A 22,738-nucleotide genomic window follows, 5' to 3' on the forward strand; every position below is an offset into this window, starting at 1 on the left:
TTCACAGTCCAAATACCATTTACACTTTTAAACGTTACATCGACGTCATAATGTCATGGCGACGTTTACAGCTGGAGATGGTGCTGCTGCTGACTGCACGAGTTTGCAGATGTCTGCAGAATTTGATATTTTCTCACAAAACCGCAATGAAAATTCTGCACCTCCTGTTTATGGGCATGGCCAAAGTGAAGGTGTTAGGTTAAATTTTATTATATGTAGGTTAAATCAAGATATATGTAGGTTATATGTAAGTTTAGTTAAGTATTAATTCTTGGCCAAGAATTCAGCAAATTATTCTGTGACAAAATTATATTAGTTGAAACGACCTTATGTCTCGGCTGGACATTGTTTGGGAACATTTAGTTTATTTTTTGATATGAATGTGTATTTTGATCAGAGAGGTGTCTGAAAGATTCACCAAGGTCTGTTTTGGTGTCAGATCGACCCACACACACTCTGAAATGGTAGAATTAAAGTTCATGTTTATGTTAATTCATTTAGTTGAAACTTAGGTTTATAGCTTCTTAAAAGCTTGAAATAGACTATGGTAGTGATTTGGATCCCGTAATTAATGAATGCATTCCGTGATTAATGTTAGTTTTATAGTTTTAGATTAGTTTCATAATGACATTATAATTATAGTTAAGATCTTATGATTCTAAGGGTTTTTAGTTTAAAAGCATTAACCTAATTTAGTTATGAGTTTAATCCTGTTAGTTGTTTAATTGTTCTCTCTCTTTCAGACATATTCTTATTGTTATGTTTAAGTTGTTCTTATTTTTATGTTTATTTTCTTATAACATTCTTTGTTTTAGCATTATTAAATACATATTGTTATGTTATTTTGCTTATGTTGATGAAATCAAGATGTAATTTACTGACTTAACACATTCATGTGTTAAGAAATTATGTTAAATTATTAGATCCTTTCTGTGCAAACTAATGCCTTTGACCTTCTCTGAATAGACTCCGTAGACTAGACATTCTGTGTTTAGACATTCCATGCTCTATGTAATGAATATTAACCATAATATTGACCATAAGCCGAAACTCTGATATCTATCTGTACCTTACTATCATCAGAAATATGTTATTATATTATGATTGATTCAAGATCATTACACACTTCTACATAGACACACACCCATTACACACACACATAAATGAAGACAAAACATAAACACAGAGATACTATAAGATGTTTCCAAGAATGTTTTCATTTCAACGAAGTGACTGTGCGAATAAACTGGCATGTGAACTCTCTGGTGTTCCCCTGTCTGTTTCTGTCGACCTGTTTCATTCGTCCTCGGATCTGAGGGGGGCCCACGAAGGAATCGGGGTCTCTGACTGGGTTGAACCCCAACAGAAGGGTTTCTGGGTTTGATCTTGGTGAAGTTGATGTTTGGGGAAAAAGTGACAGCCTGAATAACGAACATCTCCATTTATCGTGAAACTGCACCGATAGAGGGGAAACATTTATTTAGAGCACGTTTCGATATCTACACAGGATTCTAGAATCAAAACAAAAATATGGTTTAAATGTAGATTTCTTAAACGGAGTGTGAGGGACGGAGCGGTGACGCGCGGGAGCGAGCACTAAACCGTTTATCGACAAAAACAGCGAGGAGCTGAACTGCTGCTACTGTTTCTGTACTGTTTTACTGTTCACTGTTTCATTTATCACCGTTCACTAGAGATTAACTCCATTTGAACGAACTCGGTTGTTTTAGAAGTGCAGGGAAAGACCTCCCGGCTTTTTAAACACGTTTGTGTCCAAACTGAAATATTCCCTCCTTCAGCTTTGTCGTGTTCATCTCTCATCTGTAGAAACATTATCTGGGATCAAGAAATGCAGACATCCACACTGGCTGTTAAAATATTCTCATTTATTGGTTAAAACTTTGTAAAACAACCCCATATCCAGTTTCATTCACCGCCGTTCAACTCCACCACCACCTCCTGGTTCCAGTGGGAAAGCGGGGGACTGTACCACCACAGGGAAATAGGGGTGTTTGGTGGTGTGGTCCATTCTGACAGGGGTGTTTTTAATGGAAATGGTAAATATGGGTGTTTTGTGTGTGTAAAGCGGTCTGGGTGAACAGGAAGTGTTTGTTTGTTTGTTTGGTGTTTGTTTAGTTGAGTCATTATTTTATAATTGAGGTATTAACGAGTTAATTGATTTATTTTTGGATTTGGTTTGTCTGGTGGGCGGAGCTACGGCGAGTCTCTCACAAGAGCATGTGGAGATGCTGACTTTCCTCCATTTCAGTACAGAACTGTGATTGGAGCCTGATTTAGCTGTAACAGAGTTGAGGCTGCAGAAAGCACGTTCCTTCCTCACTGTTTACATTTAGATGGTTGTGTGGTTTACCTGATGAAGGGGAAACTGGTGTAGTTTTTTATTTTATTGCTGCTACTTTGCTGATCCTTGGTTTCAAATTTTGACAGAAAAATAGGTTTTGGAATTTTTATTTTTGTCTGAGCAGGAAAGATCATTAAAACATTGTATTTTTGAAAGAAGTGCTATGCTCGAAAAACCCCACGTCCGATCGTCTGAGACGACTAAAGTCTGTGCAAGGACGAGTAAAACTTGAATGGTAATCCTCCGATCGGACGACAAAAGTTAGTGCTGGCAACCTAAACAACACAGGCAACTGCTCCATGATGCAAGTCTGAACTGTCAGTCCGGCAGTAGCATATTTCTATTATTATTTTTATTATTATTATTATTCTGCAAAGTGAATCATGCATCATGACATCTGACTCCTCCTCAAAACAAAGTTCACCTGTGTCTATTGAAAATCGTGTTTTCCTGGACTGGTTCCTGAATAAAATGAATCCTGCCATGCCAAGCGTCAGAGACATGGACTGTATCCTCACTCTGCGCTAAGAGAGCAGGGAACCAGTCTAATGTAGCTCGTCTTGTTTCATGGGAAATGCGTTAAAAAGTTTTATTCATCAACATGACAATATATAAAAGTACAAAAATATTTTGAGGAAATCATTCACATTTCCTTGTTTTTGGTTATAATTTGTTGAAGTATGTGTGTGTTCGGGCAGCACGGTGGTGTAGTGGTTCGCGCTGTCGCCTCACAGCAAGAAGGTCCTGGGTTCGAGCCCCGGGGCCGGCGAGGGCCTTTCTGTGTGGAGTTTGCATGTTCTCCCCGTGTCTGCGTGGGTTTCCTCCGGGTGCTCCGGTTTCCCCCACAGTCCAAAGACATGCAGGTTAGGTTAACTGGTGACTCTAAATTGACCGTAGGTGTGAATGTGAGTGTGAATGGTTGTCTGTGTCTATGTGTCAGCCCTGTGATGACCTGGCGACTTGTCCAGGGCGTACCCCGCCTTTCGCCCATAGTCAGCTGGGATAGGCTCCAGCTTGCCTGCGACCCTGTAGAAGGATAAAGCGGCTAGAGATAATGAGATGAGATGAGATGTGTGTGTTCGAGTGTACTGGAAAAGCTCGGCTCAGAGGGGTCCACGCAATGACGTAATTATACCAATTGGCTCAGAGCGATGAGGGTCAAGGACATCGTGTGCCAGCAGCGCGGTTGAAGTGGGCAGGTGTCAAACTTGAAACTTTTATATCACGATTGGAGTTAATAATAAACGATATCACTGAATAATGTTCCTTACCTCTAACCAGTATATATATTTACCATTTTTTATTGTTTTTGATGGTTTCATATATTTCTTAATAATATTTTTATTTTCTAAATATTTATCAACAAACTGCCATTGTGGCACGGGAGCCTGTGATTGGTGGATAGACGGCAAAGGGAGTCTCCCATTGGTTGTAAATCGTGACATAAAAATCATAAACACATACGGGACCCGCTGATTGGCTGTTCACATACTGAAGCCAAGCGGAGATGTCTGGCTTCTGTTGCTGTTGTCCAAAGAAAACTACAGCTAAAAAAGTTCTACTACCAGATTACTTGGACAATCTTAGTCAGAAAGAAACACAAGATAGATATACACGGAAATGAGAGTTTATTAGCGGTTCTGATCCGTGCAGAATTCCTTGAAACAACTGGAGTGACTTTGCAGATTTGTGGCCAAGCATTAGCATTAGCTGCATGTTGGAATATACATTCTTTTTCCCGAAGAGTCCCAACACAGAAGAACAGTTTTTAAAAAAAATTCTATATATAACTATAATCACCCTGTAATAATAATTTCAGTAAACGGTTAATGTTCAGTTCCCTTTTCATTTATTTTTGATTCAAAAGCACAACTGAGTCACTCAGGTTGATCAGTGTGTAACGGACAATAAAAGTTTTATCTAAAATAGTTTTTTCCTGCTTTAGTTGATTTATTTCTGTTTCACATGTGTGCAGCTGTTGTAAAGTTCAGTGTGTGTGTGTGTGTGTGTGTGTGTGTGTGTGTGTGTGTGTGTGTGTGTAAAACTCTCTTGAACTGTAGGTTCATTTCTACACTCTGGTTCCACGGTAACATTTTGTACAGGACTGGGTTCCTCTGATAACAGAAACAAAGCTCCAGCATTATTATTATTATTATTATTATTATTATTATTATTATTATTCAAAACTCTCCACAGCTTAATATGCCCTAAATTATGAATTCCTCTACTACTAGAACTTTTCTTTCTGAATGTGTCTGCATATATTGGTGTGATGGTTTTGTGGATTTATCATAATGATGCTGCTTCACCTATTAAAAAAAAATCCACTGCATTCTGTCCTCTTCAAAATAAAATCAAGCTCCGGGCAAGTGGAATTGTTTTTCGGGTGAGCATGTTTTGGGTGCTGCTCGCACATTGGGCCGTAAAACTGGGAGATTTTTTTCATGGACTGAAGCGTTAATTTTATTGTCTTCACGGTTTGGGTTTCTGCCCATTTGTGTGAGATTCTTGTTCTCGCGCTGTCTCGAGAACGAGTGGCTGAATGTTTGTAGGATTTATATGGAATGATCTTTGTTTACTTCCTTGATTCTCCAATAATAGTATATAGATTTAGGCACTACCTAAAAGCGGAGCTCCCATCTGTTTCTGGGTTGTAGAATTTTCTTATATCATAGCCAGTCTCTTTTGTTTTATTTCTTTACTGGCTAGCACTGACCATTAGGCGGTGTGTATGACTGGTAATTACTAACACTGACCACGAGGCGGTGGTACATGTACACGTACATGGACAAACCACAAAAAATCGACTCGATGGGTTTACCATTTTTTCTTAGGTATGGTGGTCCGCTCGGAACTCCACTATAAATCTATAGTCTTCTATAAATGCACTGTGTAGATGACGGAGAAACAAGTTTATTGCCCCTGTGTAGTGCACTATAAGTCTAGTAGAGACCCATCTGAGATTCAGCCTCTCCCTCTCTCTCTCTCTCTCTCTGATTAAAGTTCATGGTCTCTCTGCTGTTCTCTGTTCAGCTTCAGCTGCTGATGGTTTAATATCACACACAACAGAGGAGAGAAACTCAATATAACACTCAGTATTATCATTATTAATGACACTGTTAATGAGAATAAACAGGTGATATTAAATCCTCATGACATTCTGAATAATAAAATTAATTTTACACTCATCATCTTTAAAGTCAGTATTAAACCAAGATGGAAATCTGTTGATGAAGTGTGTGTCATTGTGTCTCTGCAGGTTGTGTGATTGTGGTGTCTCAGATGAAGGCTGTGCTGCTCTGAGTTCAGCTCTGAGATCAAACCCCTCACACCTGAGATACCTGTATCTGTCCTCTAATAAACTCAGAAACTCAGGAGCGAAGCGTCTCTGTGCTGGACTGGAGAATCCTCACTGTAAACTGGAGACACTGTGGTAAGATCATCTCTCTGAGAGTCACATGACCTGCTCCTCAGTAAGACCCATTCTCTAATAGTGAGACTGAAGCAGAGGTTTTAGCTTCATCATCAGTGTCCTGAGGAGGAAGATTGTTTCTGTTCACTGCACACTGATGATTTGTCACAGAGTCTTTGGGTCAGATGGACGGATGTGAGAAGCTGCAGCACAAAACGGGACTTGATCCGACTGCAGTGTGTCTGAACTCACTGTGAAATTTACTACAACACTGTAACGAATCCCACAAACTGCACCTGAGACTCAAACTAACTGCCCTCTGTGTGAGCTGCAGTGACATGGTGGAAATGATCTCAGGAATATAGAGTTTGAAATGAAAATGAGTCGTTAATGCCAGAGAACTGATGCAGGAACAAAAATAAAGAGATAAAAAAATTACATATCAATAAAAATTAAAAAGGAGCAGAATAGAACTTCCAATAAATTCAAAACCATGGCAGCAATGCAGTTATTATTAGTTAATAATAATAATAATAATAATAATAATAATAATAATAATAATAATACAATGGTGCCTGAAAGTTTGTGAACCCTTTAAAATTTTCTATATTTCTGCATAAATATGACCTAAAACATCTTCAGATTTTCACACAAGTCCTAAAAGTAGATGAAGAGAACCCAGTTAAACAAATGAGACAAAAATATTAGATTTGGTCATTTATTTATTGAGGAAAATGATCCAAAATTACATATCTGTGAGTGGCAAAAGTATGTGAACCTTTGCTTTCAGTATCTGGTGTGATCCCCTTGTGCAGCAGTAACTGCAACTAAACGTTTCCGGTAACTGTTGATCAGTCCTGCACACTGGCTTGGAGGAATTTTAGCCCATTCTTCCATACAGAACAGCTTCAACTCTGGGATGTTGGTGGGTTTCCTCACATGAACTGCTCGCTTCAGGTCCTTCCACAACATTTTGATTGGATTAAGGTCAGGACTTTGACTTGGCCATTCCAAAACATTAACTTTCTTCTTCTTTAACCATTCTTTGGTAGAATGACTTGTGTGCTTAGGGTCGTTTTCTTGCTGCATGACCCACCTTCTCTTGAGATTCAGTTCATGGGCAGATGTCCTGACATTTTCCTTTAGAATTCGCTGGTATAATTCAGAATTCGTTGTTCCATCAATGATGGCAAGCCATCCTGGCCCAGATGCAGCAAAACAGGCCCAAACCATGATACTACCACCACCATGTTTCACAGATGGGATAAGGTTCTTATGCTGGAATGCAGTGTTTTCCTTTCTCCAAACATAATGCTTCTCATTTAAACCAAAAAGTTCTATTTTGGTCTCATCCTTCCACAAAATATTTTTCCAATAGCCTTCTGGCTTGTCCACATGATCTTTAGCAAACTGCAGACGAGCAGCAATGTTCTTTTTGGAGAGCAGTGGCTTTCTCCTTGCAACCCTGCCATGCACACCACTGTTGTTAAGTGTTCTCCTGATGGTGGACTCATGAACATTAACATTAGCCAATGTGAGAGAAGCCTTCAGTTGCTTAGAAGTTACCCTGGGGTCCTTTGTGACCTCACCGACTATTACACGTCTTGCTCTTGGAGTGATCTTTGTTGGTCGACCACTCCTGGGGAAGGTAATATTGGTCTTGAATTTCCTCCATTTGTACACAATCTGTCTGACTGTGGATTGGTGGAGTCCAAACTCTTTAGAGATGGTTTTGTAACCTTTTCCAGCCTGATGAGCATCATCAACGCTTTTTCTGAGGTCCTCAGAAATCTCCTTTGTTTGTGCCATGATACATTTCCACAAACATGTGTTGTGAAGATCAGACTTTGGTAGATCCCTGTTCTATAAATAAAACAGGGTGCCCACTCACACCTGATTGTCATCCCATTGATTGGAAACACCTGACTCTAATTTCACCTTCAAATTAACTGTTAATCCTTAAGGTTCACATACTTTTGCCACTCACAGATATGTAATATTGGATCATTTTCCTCAATAAATAAATGACCAAGTATAATATTTTTGTCTCATTTGTTTAACTGGGTTCTCTTTATCTACTTTTAGGACTTGTGTGAAAATCTGATGATGTTTTAGGTCATATTTATGCAGAAATATAGAAAATTCTAAAGGGTTCACAAACTTTCAAGCACCACTGTAAATGTTAAAATGGTCAGTAATGTTTGAGTCCATCTCTGTCAGTGATGATCGCTTTAAGACGCCACTGGAAGTCCAGCTTCCCCGAACATTTCATTCAAATGCTGCAATGAAACGTTTCCCAAAGTGTCGATTTTATTCCTCCGTCTTGGTGTAATTCAGTATCTGAGTGAATCAGATTGATGAAGGATCTCACTGCAGTGTGGCGCTGTTTGTTCATTAAACTCACATTGTTTCGTGGTGAACAGTGCAGTCTGTGTGAAAAGCCCCTGACACACACACACACACACACACACACACAGCTAACAGACCTCCACTGGAGCCGCGGCATCTATTAGTGTCTGTTAGGGCTTTGTGTACTCGCTGTTTTAATGGGCAGAAAGACGAAAGCTCATTGGACAACAGGCTTTAAACGTGTCGTTTTGAGCCCCGCCCAGACGCACAGATTCACTGGGAGGGAATGGAGTGTGGGCGGGTCCGTTTTACACAGGAAAAAAACACATCTCTGTGGTTATTGGACAGTGTGCTTTTCCTTTGTCCCGCCTGGACACACGGCTTCTCCTTATTATGATTGGTAGATCTCTCAAAGGGGCGGAACCTCATAACCAACTGCCAATCAGTAAATCAGGAATGAACATTATTGACATCTCAAACCTGAACATATTGGAGTCTGCAGTGGTGGAATAATTTGTAAATACTGCAAATAAATTGTACGTATAAAGTTCTGTTTGATTATTTGTATTTATTTCTGAAATTTGTTTCTGAATACAATGAGCGAGCGGTCACTTCCTCCTTCAGCAAGCAGCTCACACACACACACACACACACACCTCTAATTTAAAGACACACAAAGTAAATCTTGATGTTCATAAACTGAGGCAGTGAAGTGTGTGTCATTGTGTCTCTGCAGGTTGTGGTGTCTCAGATGAAGGCTGTGCTGCTCTCGCTTCAGCTCTGAGATCAAACCCCTCACACCTGAGACACTTGGATCTGTCCGGAAATAAAATAAGTGACTCAGGAAAGAAGCTGCTCTCTGCTCTTAAGAATGATGAACATTACAAACTACAGACACTGAGGTGAGTCATCACCTTTTTTAGATAAATGTTGAAAAAAAGAATAATCATTTCAGCTTATTGTTATTTTTCTTTAATGTCAGTAAATATCACATGACCAGGCCATGGAATGAAACCAGTGTGAGAAATGTTCACCCTGCTGTCTCTGACTTCATCCTGCTGCTTTTGTCTGAATAAGATGATCTCGGCTTTTCCCTGTTTCTGATCAGCAGCACACTTCTCAACTCTCCTCAAAACTCAGTAAAATGATCATCTTTAATGCCACACGGCCACAAATATGTGATTTAAGGAGCCACTTGACTCACTCTGACACTCCTTCCTGCTCTCCACCTCCACACCGTGTCTTCTGTCGTTCCTGTAAACTTCACCTCGGCTTCTTCTTAAACTCTGCACTTAAATCTACATGTAGAACAAGAGATCAAACCCACTGCAGTGTGAGTTACTGTTTAAAAAGCTCCAAAGCCTGGGATTGGATAAGAGCAGTGATGGGAAACGTCTGCTCACTTTCCTGTTAGATCTCGTGGAAGTTTTCGTTTGTTGGAGCTCAGTGTTAGAACACAGATATTATATAAGACTGAATAAATGTTGGATTAAATTATAAACAGGAGATAATAATGTTTCTCTTGGAGCAGAGATGATTCCATGCTGTTGGTCATGAAGTACCACAGTCCAGTGCGTGGGGATTAATCCAGATGTTTTATTTTCAGGTTGTAATGAACATCTGTGTGTGTGATGAAGACTCTGGTGTTCCTGCATTTCCATGTTGGGGAACAGACAACACATTCATAAACACGTCAGTCATTTAGTTCTAACAAATGAAAGAGACTCGGAGACGTGGTCAGTGTGTGTGTTAGGACTGGGACTGTTTTGGCCTCTAGAGGCCGCTGTTATTTCTTTTTCTTGTCATGTTTGTTTTGGCCTCTAGAGGCCGCCACTGTTCCTGTGTTTTATGTTTGTCTTTATTGCCTGTTTTGTCTTCATTAGTGTCACCTGTGTTCAATTTATTTTGTGTATAAATACCCCTCTGTTTGTCCCCTAGTCACGGAGTCTTTATGCTATGCTGTTAGTGCTAGTTCCCGCTGTCCCATGTACCTTGCCTGTGTCTTTGTGTTCTTGGTTTTTGCTTCTTTCTTTTGGACTTTGTGGATTATGTTTTGACCTTTAGGTCTTCTGAGCGTTTGAGTTTTTGCCTTTTCTTTTCTTATTTGGATTTTGGACTTTGAACCTTGGGATAGTTTATTTCTGTTTATCTTCTGAGCTTTGGATTATTCTTTTTTTGTTTTTTCCCTTGGATTGTACATATTGAAAATAAACTGTTTTTGATACTCTACTTTCGCCTCACGCCTCTGCACTTGAGTCATCCCCCTGGTGGCCTAGTTGGGGTTTGCTGGATTATTACACCAGCGACCCGGGTTCGAATCCCAGCAAAACCCTAACAGAAAGACTCCGTCATGACCGACTCAGCAGAGGCTGCTTCAACTGGGAATTATGGCAGCTTTGACACGCTTCGGAGCGACCATGGACACTCATGGACGAACGCTCACAAGCCTTGCTCGCCAGGAGGTGCTGCTTCAGCAAATTGGGAAAACCCTGGCACAGCTGACACCTCTGCCCGCATCTCCTCATCCTGATCTGGCTCCTGCTCCAGTGCCTCCCACCACACTGTCTCCTTCACCTCGCGAACCCAGCCTTCCTGCACCATAGAGGTATGACGGCAAGCACGGTGAGTGCCGGGAGTTCCTTACCCAGTGCCAACTCACCTTTGAGCTCCAGCCTACCACCTACACTACGGATCGCCACAAGATCGCCTTTGTGATAACCTTGTTAGCTGGTAAGGCACGAGCTTGGGCAACAGCTATCTGGCAGAGATGGGGACCCAAGTGCTCTGATTTTGAACTGTTGACTGAAGAGATGCTTTGGGTCTTTGACCAGGCAGACATCAGTACAGATGCAGCCAGAAAGCTCATGTCCATCCGGCAAGGAGGAAGCATCACAGACTACACCATATCATTCCGGATGCTCGCAGCATTCAGCGGATGGAATGAGGCTGCCCTGGTTTCAGCCTTTCACCATGGTTTGTCTGACCCCATCAAAGACGGCCTGGCCTCTGTCAGATGCCCAAGTGACCTCGAAACTCTGATCTCACATGTTATTCGTATGGACAACAGGATTAGAGAACGCCGCCAAGTCCTGAGTCTCCCTGGCCTCACTGCCTCAACATGGAGCCCATCTACCTCCTCCAGTGACTGTCCAGAGCCCATGCAAGTTGGCCATACTCGTCTCTCTGCAGCTGAGAGGGAGCGCAGAAGGAGGAACAAGTGCTGCATCTACTGTGGCAAGCCTGGCCATTTCCAAGCATCATGTCCCAAGCTCTCAGGAAAAGGACCGCCCCGTCCAGCCGAGGGAGGGTTGTGACGGGGCCTACCCTCTCTCCCAAACTCCTTGGCCAAGGAGTCTACATCCCAGTCTCCATCTCCTGGGGTGAGTCTGTCCACTCTTGTCAAGCCTTGTTAGACTCCGGGGCGGCTGGAAACTTTATGGATGTTCACTTCGCCCAAAGTATCAATGTTCCTACTGCTCCTCTTGAAATCCCGCTGTCTGTGTCTGCCCTCGATGGCCAAGCGTTAGGTGATGGAAGAGTCACCCAAGTTACTTCTCCAGTCTTTCTCCAGTCTCAAGGTCACAAGGAAGAGATATCCCTGCATCTTATTCATTCACCAGAGTTCTCAGTGATTCTAGGCCTTCCTTGGCTTACCCGCCACAACCCTCGCATAGACTGGGTAACAAGCCAGGTTGTGGAATGGGGCCCTGCGTGCCATGCCTCTTGTCTGCTCTCTAGCTCTCCTGTGTCTCCTGCCGAGCCCCCTGATCTCACCGAGCTATCTCAAGTTCCCACAGAGTACTGGGACCTTAACAGGGTTCCCGCGGGGTTTTAAAAGGTAGTTAATTAAAATAGGCTAAATTATGGCCAGTAAAAAGTAGTAAAAGGTAGTAAACGTAATCTGACGTGGTAGTACATTTTTTTGACCCCCATCCAACTGGGCCTATGTGTTTTCTAATTCGTTTAATTAACCTGCATGCCATAATATCCATAAATTACTACATTTGGGCGAATTAATTTTTATGTATCGAGGAGGACCACAGTGAGGAGTTGGTGGCGCATGCGCATTGAATTCCAATAATGGTCGAATCCAGTATAAATTTATACCAGAGATTGTTTAGTACGAGACTGACTTTGTTTATACGGCTCTAGTCGAATCTATCTGTTAACTCGACTGGCGACATCTGCACGAGAATTAAACAATGGGGAAATGCAAATTTTCAGACCTCTGGCTGGAGGAACCTGATTTTAAAGACTGGCTAAAGGCAGTTGTTGGGGTTCACCCAGAAAGAGACCCCGAGATTCCTTCGTGAGTCCCCTCGGATCCGGGACGAGAATGATCAGGTCGAGAGAAACAGACCAGAGGTTTCACATGCCGGTTTATTCGCACAGTCACTTCGTCAAAGATGAAAGATTACAAACACCTTTTATAACAAATCATAATCTCTCCAAACGGCTATTGTGTCTGTCAAATGTGTGTGTTTGTATGTGACCTCAGAGAGGGGTGTGTGTGTGTGTGTGTGTGTGTGTGTGTGTGTGTGTGTCTATGGGAGGGTGTGAGTGAGTGACATCATTTTGATATGTGTCTATGTGCTAGGTCAGCAAATAACATCTTAATTCCATATGTATGTGTGTGTGAATGAAGCCTTCAATCATAAGCAAAATAATATTTCAGCAATTCAGCAATTTCATTTACGCACGTCAAAGCGCGTGAGATGTTTTTACGACAATGTTTTAAACAAAGACTATGTTTGGTCTAACAAAGAAGTGTTCTTCTCCACTGGACGAAGGTCAGGCTACACAGGAACAGTTTAAAATCACTGCCATGGTATATGCAATAGTCCAAAATAATAAAGGATCTTAAAAAGCTCTAAAATGTACTATAAGTAATATATACTATAATATATAATATAATATATAATATAAGAGTCTTAACTCTTTGTTCAGCAATAAGGCTACCATTACATCCAACATTAAAGTGTGTGTGTGGATCGATCTGACACTAAAACAGACCTTGGTGGGTCCTTCAGACACTTCTCTGTTCAAAATACACATTTCATAAACAAAATGTTCCCAAACAATGTCCAGCCGAGACAGAAGGTCATTTTTAACTGAACCTTAAGTTAACTCTTAATTTTGTCACCATTTTAATAATAATACTTATAAGAATAATAAGAATAATACTTAAATAAACCTAACAATCCCCCCCTTTGATAATAGTATCACTATTATCAAATCCTATTATCACCTCATGATCATATATGTGATTACATCGAGAATTAATCCTGAGTTAATCTTTGCCCTTCTTGACGTATATTGGTGCTCAGAGGGCGGGCATGCCCAATCAGCCCTCGTCCCACCTCACCGGAGCTTAGAGAAACTCAAAACCTCTTAATTCCCAGATACACGCTACTTCTTTCAGAGTAATTTGTTCTAAAACAGTGAGGGGAAAAATGAAATTAGAAGGCATATCGACCTATAGTGAGAACAGAGTCCTGTAAGAATACAGAGTTTCAGAGCATGGAGATGTGTAATAATAGTAGAAAACAGCATCAGATGAAAGACATAACACATTCGTGTGGTGTGCGCTTGTGCAGGCCAGTTAGCGAAGTTAGTCCAGAAGATGTTGTCTCGAAGTCCAGCTCGAGCGGGTAACCCTGCTCCGAGCAATGAAGTGGTCCAGAAGGCTCGGGCGGGTAGCCCTGCCCCGAGCAACAATGAAGCCACGAAACCCGTGATGAGGACTGTCATGGTTGTAGTGAGGATGATTGGTTCCAAACGGGGCGCAAGATCTCTTCCCCTCTTTGTTCACAACGTCTTGAGGATTCTCAGTCGAATCTGTGCAGAGCTCAGAAATAGAGAGAGAGAGACAGAGAGAGAAAACTGGCCAGAGGGAGACTAGATAGGGACACAAAAGGTGTTAATAGCAGCAAACTTGTTATTGTAACACAACTTTGTTATGGAGCCTTCTTCAATTGAGTGGCATGGATCCACTGTGGAAAAAGATCAGTTAAAACAGCAGCAAAAGTAATGGTGACTATGTCTGCAGGCCCACTATGTTGTTTTCCCAATTGTCCAAATCGTTACTTTAAAAGTCACACCAGCACTTGTCTCCCACGTGAAAGGGGTGTGTGGTGGAGATAATATTGTATTATTGACCTTGGTACAAATTTTATGTAACTTATCTATAAGGGCTGCAGAATACTCATCCATATGCATTTTCAAATCAGAGGTACCCGGAGCCGGAGTTCGCTTCTTCCAGGGGAGAATAATTTCTTGGTGTCACACGAATTTCAGCCAGAATGACTTATGGATTACAGAATCAAACCTGTGTCCTGCATGACCTTAATTAATTTGTCTTTCAATGTTCGATTAGTACGTTCTACGATACCAGAGGATTTAGGAATGTGAAAACACCAGTTTAGTTTAGAGATTAGAGTTTAGAGATACTTACAAAGGTTTTGTGTGACCTTTGAGGTGAAAGGGGTACCCTTGTCTGAGTCTATGGCATTTGAAACCCCATAACAATAATAATAATTATTATTGATTTCTTATTATTTTATTGTTGTTGTTTTGTTGTTCTGCTTTTATTGTTTGTTGTTCTTTTTTACTGTCCAGTGTTCTTAGGTACCTTGAAAGGCACTTATAAATAAAATGTATCATTATTATTATTATAACTAGGTATCAAAATGAGTCACGAAAACCTTCGTGTTCTCTCGAGAACAGGGAAAAACTTCTACCCATTTAGAGAATTTGTCCACAATCAAGATGACAAAAATCAAATGAGAAAGGAAGAGCGTATGTCTCATGCAGAATATCAGGCTGATATTGATTGAACACACAGAATAACCACAGAGGTGTGATAATATTATAAATTATAAAACAAGAACCATCTGAGGGTTTAGAACAAGAACCATCAACAAAGATCCCTAGAGGGCTGGAGGGAAGAGATCAGACCTGATACTAGTAGTATGTACGATTTTTAGACAGCCAATATCAATGTCATCCCAAGTGTCATCCTGAGAATTAAGGAGGCGTGCGAGAGCGTGACCTACATTATCAAAAGAGGATGTGACATGAACTTCGAGATTGTTAGTAGAACAGAGAATAAACAGTCATATGTTAATCTAATTATCTATTAAATTACTGATTAATTAATTTAATGGGTCTGTCAATTTTACAACCATCAAACCATCAAAGCACATGCGGAGACAGCCCCAGACACGCAGGTAAGCCTTGAGCAACAATGTCTAATGTTTTAATGTTTTGGATAAAAACGCACAATGATGCATTTCCCCCCCCTTCACGTTCCCCAGAGGCCATGCCCCGGTGTCCACAGGCATAGAGGTGGAAGGGCTTGAAGTGAGCAGGTAACCCAGGGGCGGAACAAAGGGTGCTTCTGAGGGAGTGATAAGCGACCACCATAGCGTCAGTCCAGGTCAAAGGATGTTGCAGTGGAGGAGGTTTTGTGTCTAGAATGACAGCCTTGAGAAAGTTCAAAACTTCAAAAGTTCAAATACTTAAGTGTCCATGCAATATTGCAGCTTGGTTCTGGAAACCTTAAAGCCCTTATGCGGCAGATGTTGGAGCAGGCGCAAGTGTCAGTGTCTTGGCAGATTTCTGGTGACTCAGCAGACACCAGAACACAGACCACAGAGTCCTGAGGGAGGGAGAAGGTCACAGAGCGCATTATGAATTACAGCTGAAAAAAAAACAGCAGGAGAGTCAAATGAAACCTTGAGTCCAAACGCTATCTCCTCATGTGCATGAAAAAAAGGCAGAACAGAGATCATTAATGGCAGGAACCTGTGATATTACAGAAGAAACGATCAATTCATTAATCTTACGTAAATCTTGTGTAAAACGCCAGGTACGAACTGGTGCACGGTCTCACCACGCCTAGAAGAGACTGTAGGATGACATGGATCCAGAGAGAGAGGTACTGCTTATTATAAACAGGATGCACATGAATAGTTTCATGTCAATTTAAGTTCCAGGTTGCAGTGCAACAAAATGCAGAAAGGTTCAAGGACAATGAATACTTATACAAGCCAATGTATCATAATCATGATAATTTATGAAGTTTTTTCTTAATGGTTAAACAAAGATAAACCCAAGTCTCCGATTTATAAACAAAAAGTTATTCAAGTAAACGTTTGTTAACTGTTTCTTGCTGAAAAAAAAATTATGGTTAACTAAATACATTAAAAGCCTATCCATTCCATATCCTCTGTGGTTTTTAAAGGCAAAAGTATGGAGGTTTAAAACTCAGCAAACAGCCAATCAGAGCATTTCATATCAATAGTTCGAAATTAGGAGGAACATGGTTAAGCTTAGCCTCATAAGTAGCAATAAGTTTAAAGAAAGATAAGGAGATAAAAAACAGGGCAAATTGAAATGACAAACAATTTCACTGAATGTAATTTGAATAAAATTGAATAGCTGATAAGCACTCTTTGTTGGATTCGATATGTGACAGAGACTGAAAATACATTTTTAATTCAATTAACAGTATTAATGAGAATGACAATTGGTTGTCTGTCTTGGACATTTTGACTTTATGTATATGGAATTTACCTAATAATATAAAGAGATTACTTATTAAATTTATTATTGTGAGAAAGTGCCAAAAATAATGATTTTCTCTGCTCATTGCAGATTTCTGTGGCTGTCCTTGCCTGCTGTTCTTGCATGAGTTATTTGTTTATATTATAGCTCTCTGTAACAGTCTGGGAGTCTTATCTCAATGCTGACTGAGAAAGAGACAGAGACTATAGAGACGGAACAATTATTCAAAATATTATTTATAATAGCACGACAATTATTCAAAAAATGTCAAAATGAAGTAAAGAGCGGGTTAGCTCGCTGTTGAACTAATTTCATGCTTCCCAGACAAGACAAGTCCACATTTCGCTAAAACGCGTTAGAAACAGGAGTCTATAGGATATTTAAAGGTTAGAATTACATATGATTAATAAAAATACCACTACACCAACATCATAGATCAACATTAAACATTAGGTTAAACAAACTTTTCAGCAAACTTTCCCCTCCTTGAACTGCCACCTTATTGTGGTGGAGGGGTTTGTGTGCTTGAATGATCCTAGGAGCTATGTTGTCGGGGGCATTATGCCCCTGTCAGGGTTTCCCAAGGCAGACAGGTCCTAGGTGACAGGCCAGACTAAGAGCAGTTCACCAAAACCCCTATGGAGAAAAATCCGAGGACCGTGATGTCGCCCGGGATGACGCAGCCGGGGCCCCACCCTGGAGCCAGGCCCGGGGTTGGGGCTCGTATGCGAGCGCTTGGTGGCCGGGCCTTTGCCCATGGGGCCCGGCCGGGCTCAGCCCGAATAGGTGACGTGGGCCCGACCTCCTGTGGGTTCACCACCCACAGAGGTAGCAGTAGGGGACTGGTGCAATGTGGATTGGGTGGCAGTCGAAGGCAGGGGCCTCGACGACCTGATCCCCGGACACAGCGGCTGGCTGTTGGGACATGGAATGTCACTTCGCTGGGGGGGAAAGAGCCTGAGCTTGTGCGGGAGGTTGAGAGGTACCGGCTAGAGATAGTCGGGCTCACCTCCACGCACAGCTTGGGCTCTGGAACCCAGCTCCTCGAGAGGGGCTGGACTCTCCACTTCTCTGGAGTCGCCCGTGGTGAGCGGCGGCGGGCTGGTGTGGGCTTGCTTATAGCTCCCCAGCTCAGCCGCCATGTGTTGGAGTTTACCCCAGTGAACGAGAGGGTCGCCTCGCTGCACCTTCGGATTGGGGAGAGGGCTCTTGCTGTTGTTTGTGCCTACGGCCCAAATAGCAGTATAGAGTATCCGGCCTTCTTGGAGTCCCTGGGAGAGGTACTGAGGAGTGCTCAGACTGGGGACTCCATTGTGTTACTGGGGGACTTCAATGCTCACGTGGGAGATGACAGTGACACCTGGAGGGGCGTGGTTGGGAGGAACGGCCTCCCCGATCTGAACCCGAGTGGTGTTTTGTTATTGGACTTCTGTGCTAGTCACGGTTTGTCCATAACGAACACCATGTTCGAGCATAGGGGTGTCCATAAGTGCACGTGGCACCAGGACACCTTAGGTCGGAGGTCAATGATAGACTTTGTAGTCGTTTCATCTGATCTCCGGCCCTATGTCTTGGACACTCGGGTGAAGAGAGGGGCTGAGCTGTCAACTGATCACCACCTGGTGGTGAGTTGGATCCGCTGGCGGAGGAGGAAGCTGGACAGACCTGGCAGGCCCAAACATATGGTGAGGGTCTGCTGGGAACGTCTGGCCGAGCACTCTGTCGGGGAGGTCTTTAACTCCCACCTCCGGGAGAGCTTTTCCCAGCTTCCGAGGGAGGCGGGGGACATTGAGTCTGAGTGGACCATGTTCTCTACCTCCATTGTGGACGCAGCTGTTTGGAGCTGTGGCCGCAAGGTCTCCGGTGCCTGTCATGGCGGCAATCCCCGAACCCGGTGGTGGACACCAGAAGTAAGGGATGCCGTCAAGCTGAAGAAGGAGTCCTATCGGGCCATGTTAATCTCCAGGACTCCCGAGGCAGTTGACGGGTATCGGCAGGCCAGGCGTGCTGCAGCTCGGGCAGTTGCGGAGGCAAAAACTCGGAACTGGGAGGAGTTCGGGGAGGCCATGGAGAAGGACTATCGGTCGGCCTCGAAGAAATTCTGGCAAACCATCCGGCGCCTCAGGAGGGGGAAGCAGTACTCTGCCAACACTGTTTACAATGCGGGTGGGGAGCTGTTGACCTCGACTGGGGACATTGTCGGGCGGTGGAAGGAATACTTTGAGGATCTCCTCAATCCCACCGTCATGTCTTCCACTGAGGAGACTGAGGCTGATGACTCAGAGGTGGACTTGTCCATTACCCAAGCCGAAGTCACTGAGGTGGTTTGCAAGCTCCTCGGTGGCAAGGCATCGGGGGTGGATGAGATCCGCCCTGAGTATCTCAAGTCTCTGGATGTTGTGGGGCTGTCTTGGTTGACACGCCTCTGCAACATCGCGTGGCAGTCAGGGACAGTGCCTCTGGAGTGGCAGACTGGGGTGGTGGTCCCTCTTTTTAAGAAAGGGGACCGGAGAGTGTGCCCCAATTATAGGGGAATCACACTTCTCAGCCTCCCAGGGAAGGTTTACTCCAGGGTACTGGAGAGGAGAATTCGACCAATAGTCGAACCTCGGATCCAGGAGGAACAATGCGGTTTTCGTCCTGGTCGCGGAACACTGGACCAGCTCTATACCCTTCATAGGGTGCTCGAGGGTTCATGGGAGTTTGCCCAACCAGTCCACATGTGCTTTGTGGATCTGGAGAAGGCATTCGACCGTGTCCCCCATAGTATTCTGTGGGGGGTGCTTCGGGAGTATGGGGTTTGGGGCTCTTTGCTAAGGGCTGTCCGATCCCTGTACGAACGGAGCAGGAGTCTGGTTCGCATTGCCGGCAGTAAGTCAGACCTGTTCCCAGTGCATGTTGGACTCCGGCAGGGCTGCCCTTTGTCACCGGTTCTGTTCATAATTTTTATGGACAGAATTTCTAGGCGCAGCCAGGGGCCAGAAGGAATCCTGTTTGGGAACCACAGGATTTCATCTCTGCTTTTTGCGGATGATGTTGTCCTGTTGGCTTCTTCAAACCAGGACCTTCAGCATGCACTGGGGCGGTTTGCAGTCGAGTGTGAAGCGGCTGGGATGAGAATCAGCACCTCCAAGTCCGAGGCCATGGTTCTCGACCGGAAAAGGGTGGCTTGCCCTCTCCAGGTTGGTGGAGAAGTTCTGCCTCAAGTGGAGGAGTTTAAGTATCTCGGGATCTTGTTCACGAGTGAGGGAAGGATGGAGCGTGAGATCGACAGGCGGATCGGTGCAGCCTCCGCAGTGATGCGGTCGCTTTACCGGTCCGTTTTGGTGAAGAAGGAGCTGAGCCAAAAGGCGAAGCTCTCAATTTACCGGTCGATCTACGTTCCGACTCTCACCTATGGTCATGAGCTTTGGGTAATGACCGAAAGGACAAGATCGCGGATACAAGCGGCCGAAATGAGTTTCCTTCGCAGGGTGGCTGGGCGCTCCCTTAGAGATAGGGTGAGAAGCACAGTCACTCGGGAGGAGCTCGGAGTAGAGCCGCTGCTGCTCCACATCGAGAGGAATCAGCTGAGGTGGCTCGGGCATCTTTTTCGGATGCCTCCTGGATGCGTCCCTGGGGAGGTGTTCCAGGCATGTCCCCCTGGGAGGAGGCCCCGGGGAAGACCCAGGACACACTGGAGGGACTATGTCTCTCGGCTGGCCTGGGAACGCCTCGGTGTTCTTCCCGAGGAGCTGGCCGAGGTGTCTGGGGAAAGGGAAGTTTGGGCTTCCCTGCTTAGACTGCTGCCTCCGCGACCCGGTCCCGGATAAAGCGGAAGAAGATGAGACGAGACGATTCAACTTTTTGGCATTTCCATTCACACGTAGGGTAAATATATTTGATGCCTTTTATTATGCCTTTAAACAGGTAGTGGTATAATACTCAATATTTTAAAAATGATTCCTGATAAATATCTTCAAATCTGAAAGTGATATTTGATTTGGCTGAATTAATCAAACTCTAAGCCTTAAATATATTTCTTCTGTTTTTACCATGTCTGTTTAATTTAAGTGAATGTTTTAAAATGGTTTTTGTGTTGTATTTGCTTGTACAGTTATTTCATTATTTAAGGTCTGAACGCATAGAATTACTGCCCAAATCTGATGAGACGAGAGTTTTGCCCTAAAGAGCTGCTTTTTTCTTTTATCCAGTGCGCATGCCCAGTTCACAAGCATCATGGGAACTGGAGTTCTCATGTTATTTTGAAAACTTCATATCCATCATTTATAAGATCTAGACATGAAACTCCATTAATAGCTGCACTATTAATTATTAAAACACATTAATAGTCTTGTAGAGTGCTCGCGGACCACCCGTGACTTTCCTGATAACCTTCCAGTTACAAGTTTCAGACTATCAACACCCAATGAATATAAAATAAAATGCAGATGATCTACTCACCAAACGCTGAAACTAATTGATAAGGGCCGAATCCCATTTCACCCCTTGGACATACCCCTTGGCCCTTCCCCTCCATTTTGCGCGTTCACGTGAAGGGGTAGGGGTATCCCAATCCCAGTTAACGCGGAGGGGTAGGGGAAGGGGTAGGGCTTCTGTACCCCTCCAAATGGAGATTTTCCTGGAGCTGACTCCGAACGAAGGGGTTTGAGTGATTTCCCACAATGCCATGCGGATTTCAGCGAGATTTCATGCGGATTTCAGAAAGATGGCGGTTCCCGCGGCGAAAGATTGTCATAAATGTATTTTCTCCATTATTTACGTGTTTTAAGTTGTTATCCAGAGGAAACACGCCGCTTGATTCGCTTTCGAGCTGAGAATGAACAGCGATTTCTGAAATCCAAGCTGCTGCTAAAAAGCTTTGGGAGTGAGTATTGTTTTTGGTTGCTTTACTGCGTACGTTTTGTTCTGTTATTCTCGCTTTTATTGTTTACATGAGTGTTCTGACACCTCATTCTGTCAGATGTGGTGCACGAAGCGCCAAAGATATCCCATTCAGTGGTGTTAGTTAACAAATCACACCCTGCCAGCAGAGATTTCTGCCTCTGGCTCTGACTGTAGCGGCTGGTCGCAGCCAATGACGCATTTGGTCGCGTTTTGCTAACGTACGCGATGACGTATGCGATCGTTGAAGGGCTATCCCAATACGTAGGGGTTGAATTTCAAGCCCTATCCCTTGTAGCTCAGTTTCAAGGGGAAGGGCCAAGGGGAAGGGGAAGGGGGAGGGGAAGGGGTAGAAATTAGAATTGGGATTGGGCCTAAGAAGCAGATTTTTCCTCTGATGATGTTAAGGGAAGAGGATCTCTTCTCTTGGATTTCTAACAGTGATGAGATTCACAGACGATTCGGATCTTCTTCGGGACGAAACATAAATGACTCGATCGAGCGAATCGATACAGATGCACGGACTGCATTTGTTGGGTTCATGCACACGTAATGGTTGAGGAAAGTTCATGCTTTAATTTCATGCAGCATGAAAGTGTGATTATTGTTTACAATTTGAAAACAGGAATACAAATAAGGTTTCCGTAGTTTCTGAGTCAAGAATCAAGAGTGAATCAAGTAAATTGATTCACACGCATGCGAGTTTGTTCTAAAGAATCGATTCAGTGAAGCTTTCGTTGAGATTAAAATGCACAATATACAAAATGTCCGTATTTTATACGGATTTGATTCAATAAACATAGTATACGGGCGTACAAATAAAGTTATAATCAATTCCCACGAGGATAAAAGAGCACATAACATTTACACTTCGTAGTTTTTTGTCAAACATTGAAGCTTTGTATTCATTCTTCTAGGATTCTAAAAAGTAACTGGGATTAACATTAACATTGTTAATTAACATTGTTAATTATCATTCAAATTTTAGGTAAATCATTTTAATTTGCATCTTATAAGGATTTTATAAGGGAAATAAGGACTTTGGAAGTTGGTTATACAGATTTGACTGACCAAAGGTTTGACATGTATGCACACCAGGAACACAGTTCTAACTGTTCATGTCCAGAGTACTGATTTGTTGTTTCATTATTTTGTGCATATCC

The 22,738-nt window shown here is 43.0% G+C and overlaps 1 pseudogene; it reads left to right on the forward strand.

The window, feature by feature from the left end:
* The window catches only part of LOC132870561 (NLR family CARD domain-containing protein 3-like), a 60,428-nt pseudogene extending 50,218 nt beyond the window's left edge, over positions 1 to 10,210 (forward strand).
* The last annotated feature ends 12,528 nt before the right edge of the window (positions 10,211 to 22,738 follow it).

This window comes from Neoarius graeffei, chromosome 22, assembly GCF_027579695.1.
Source record: "Neoarius graeffei isolate fNeoGra1 chromosome 22, fNeoGra1.pri, whole genome shotgun sequence".
NCBI lineage: Eukaryota > Metazoa > Chordata > Actinopteri > Siluriformes > Ariidae > Neoarius > Neoarius graeffei.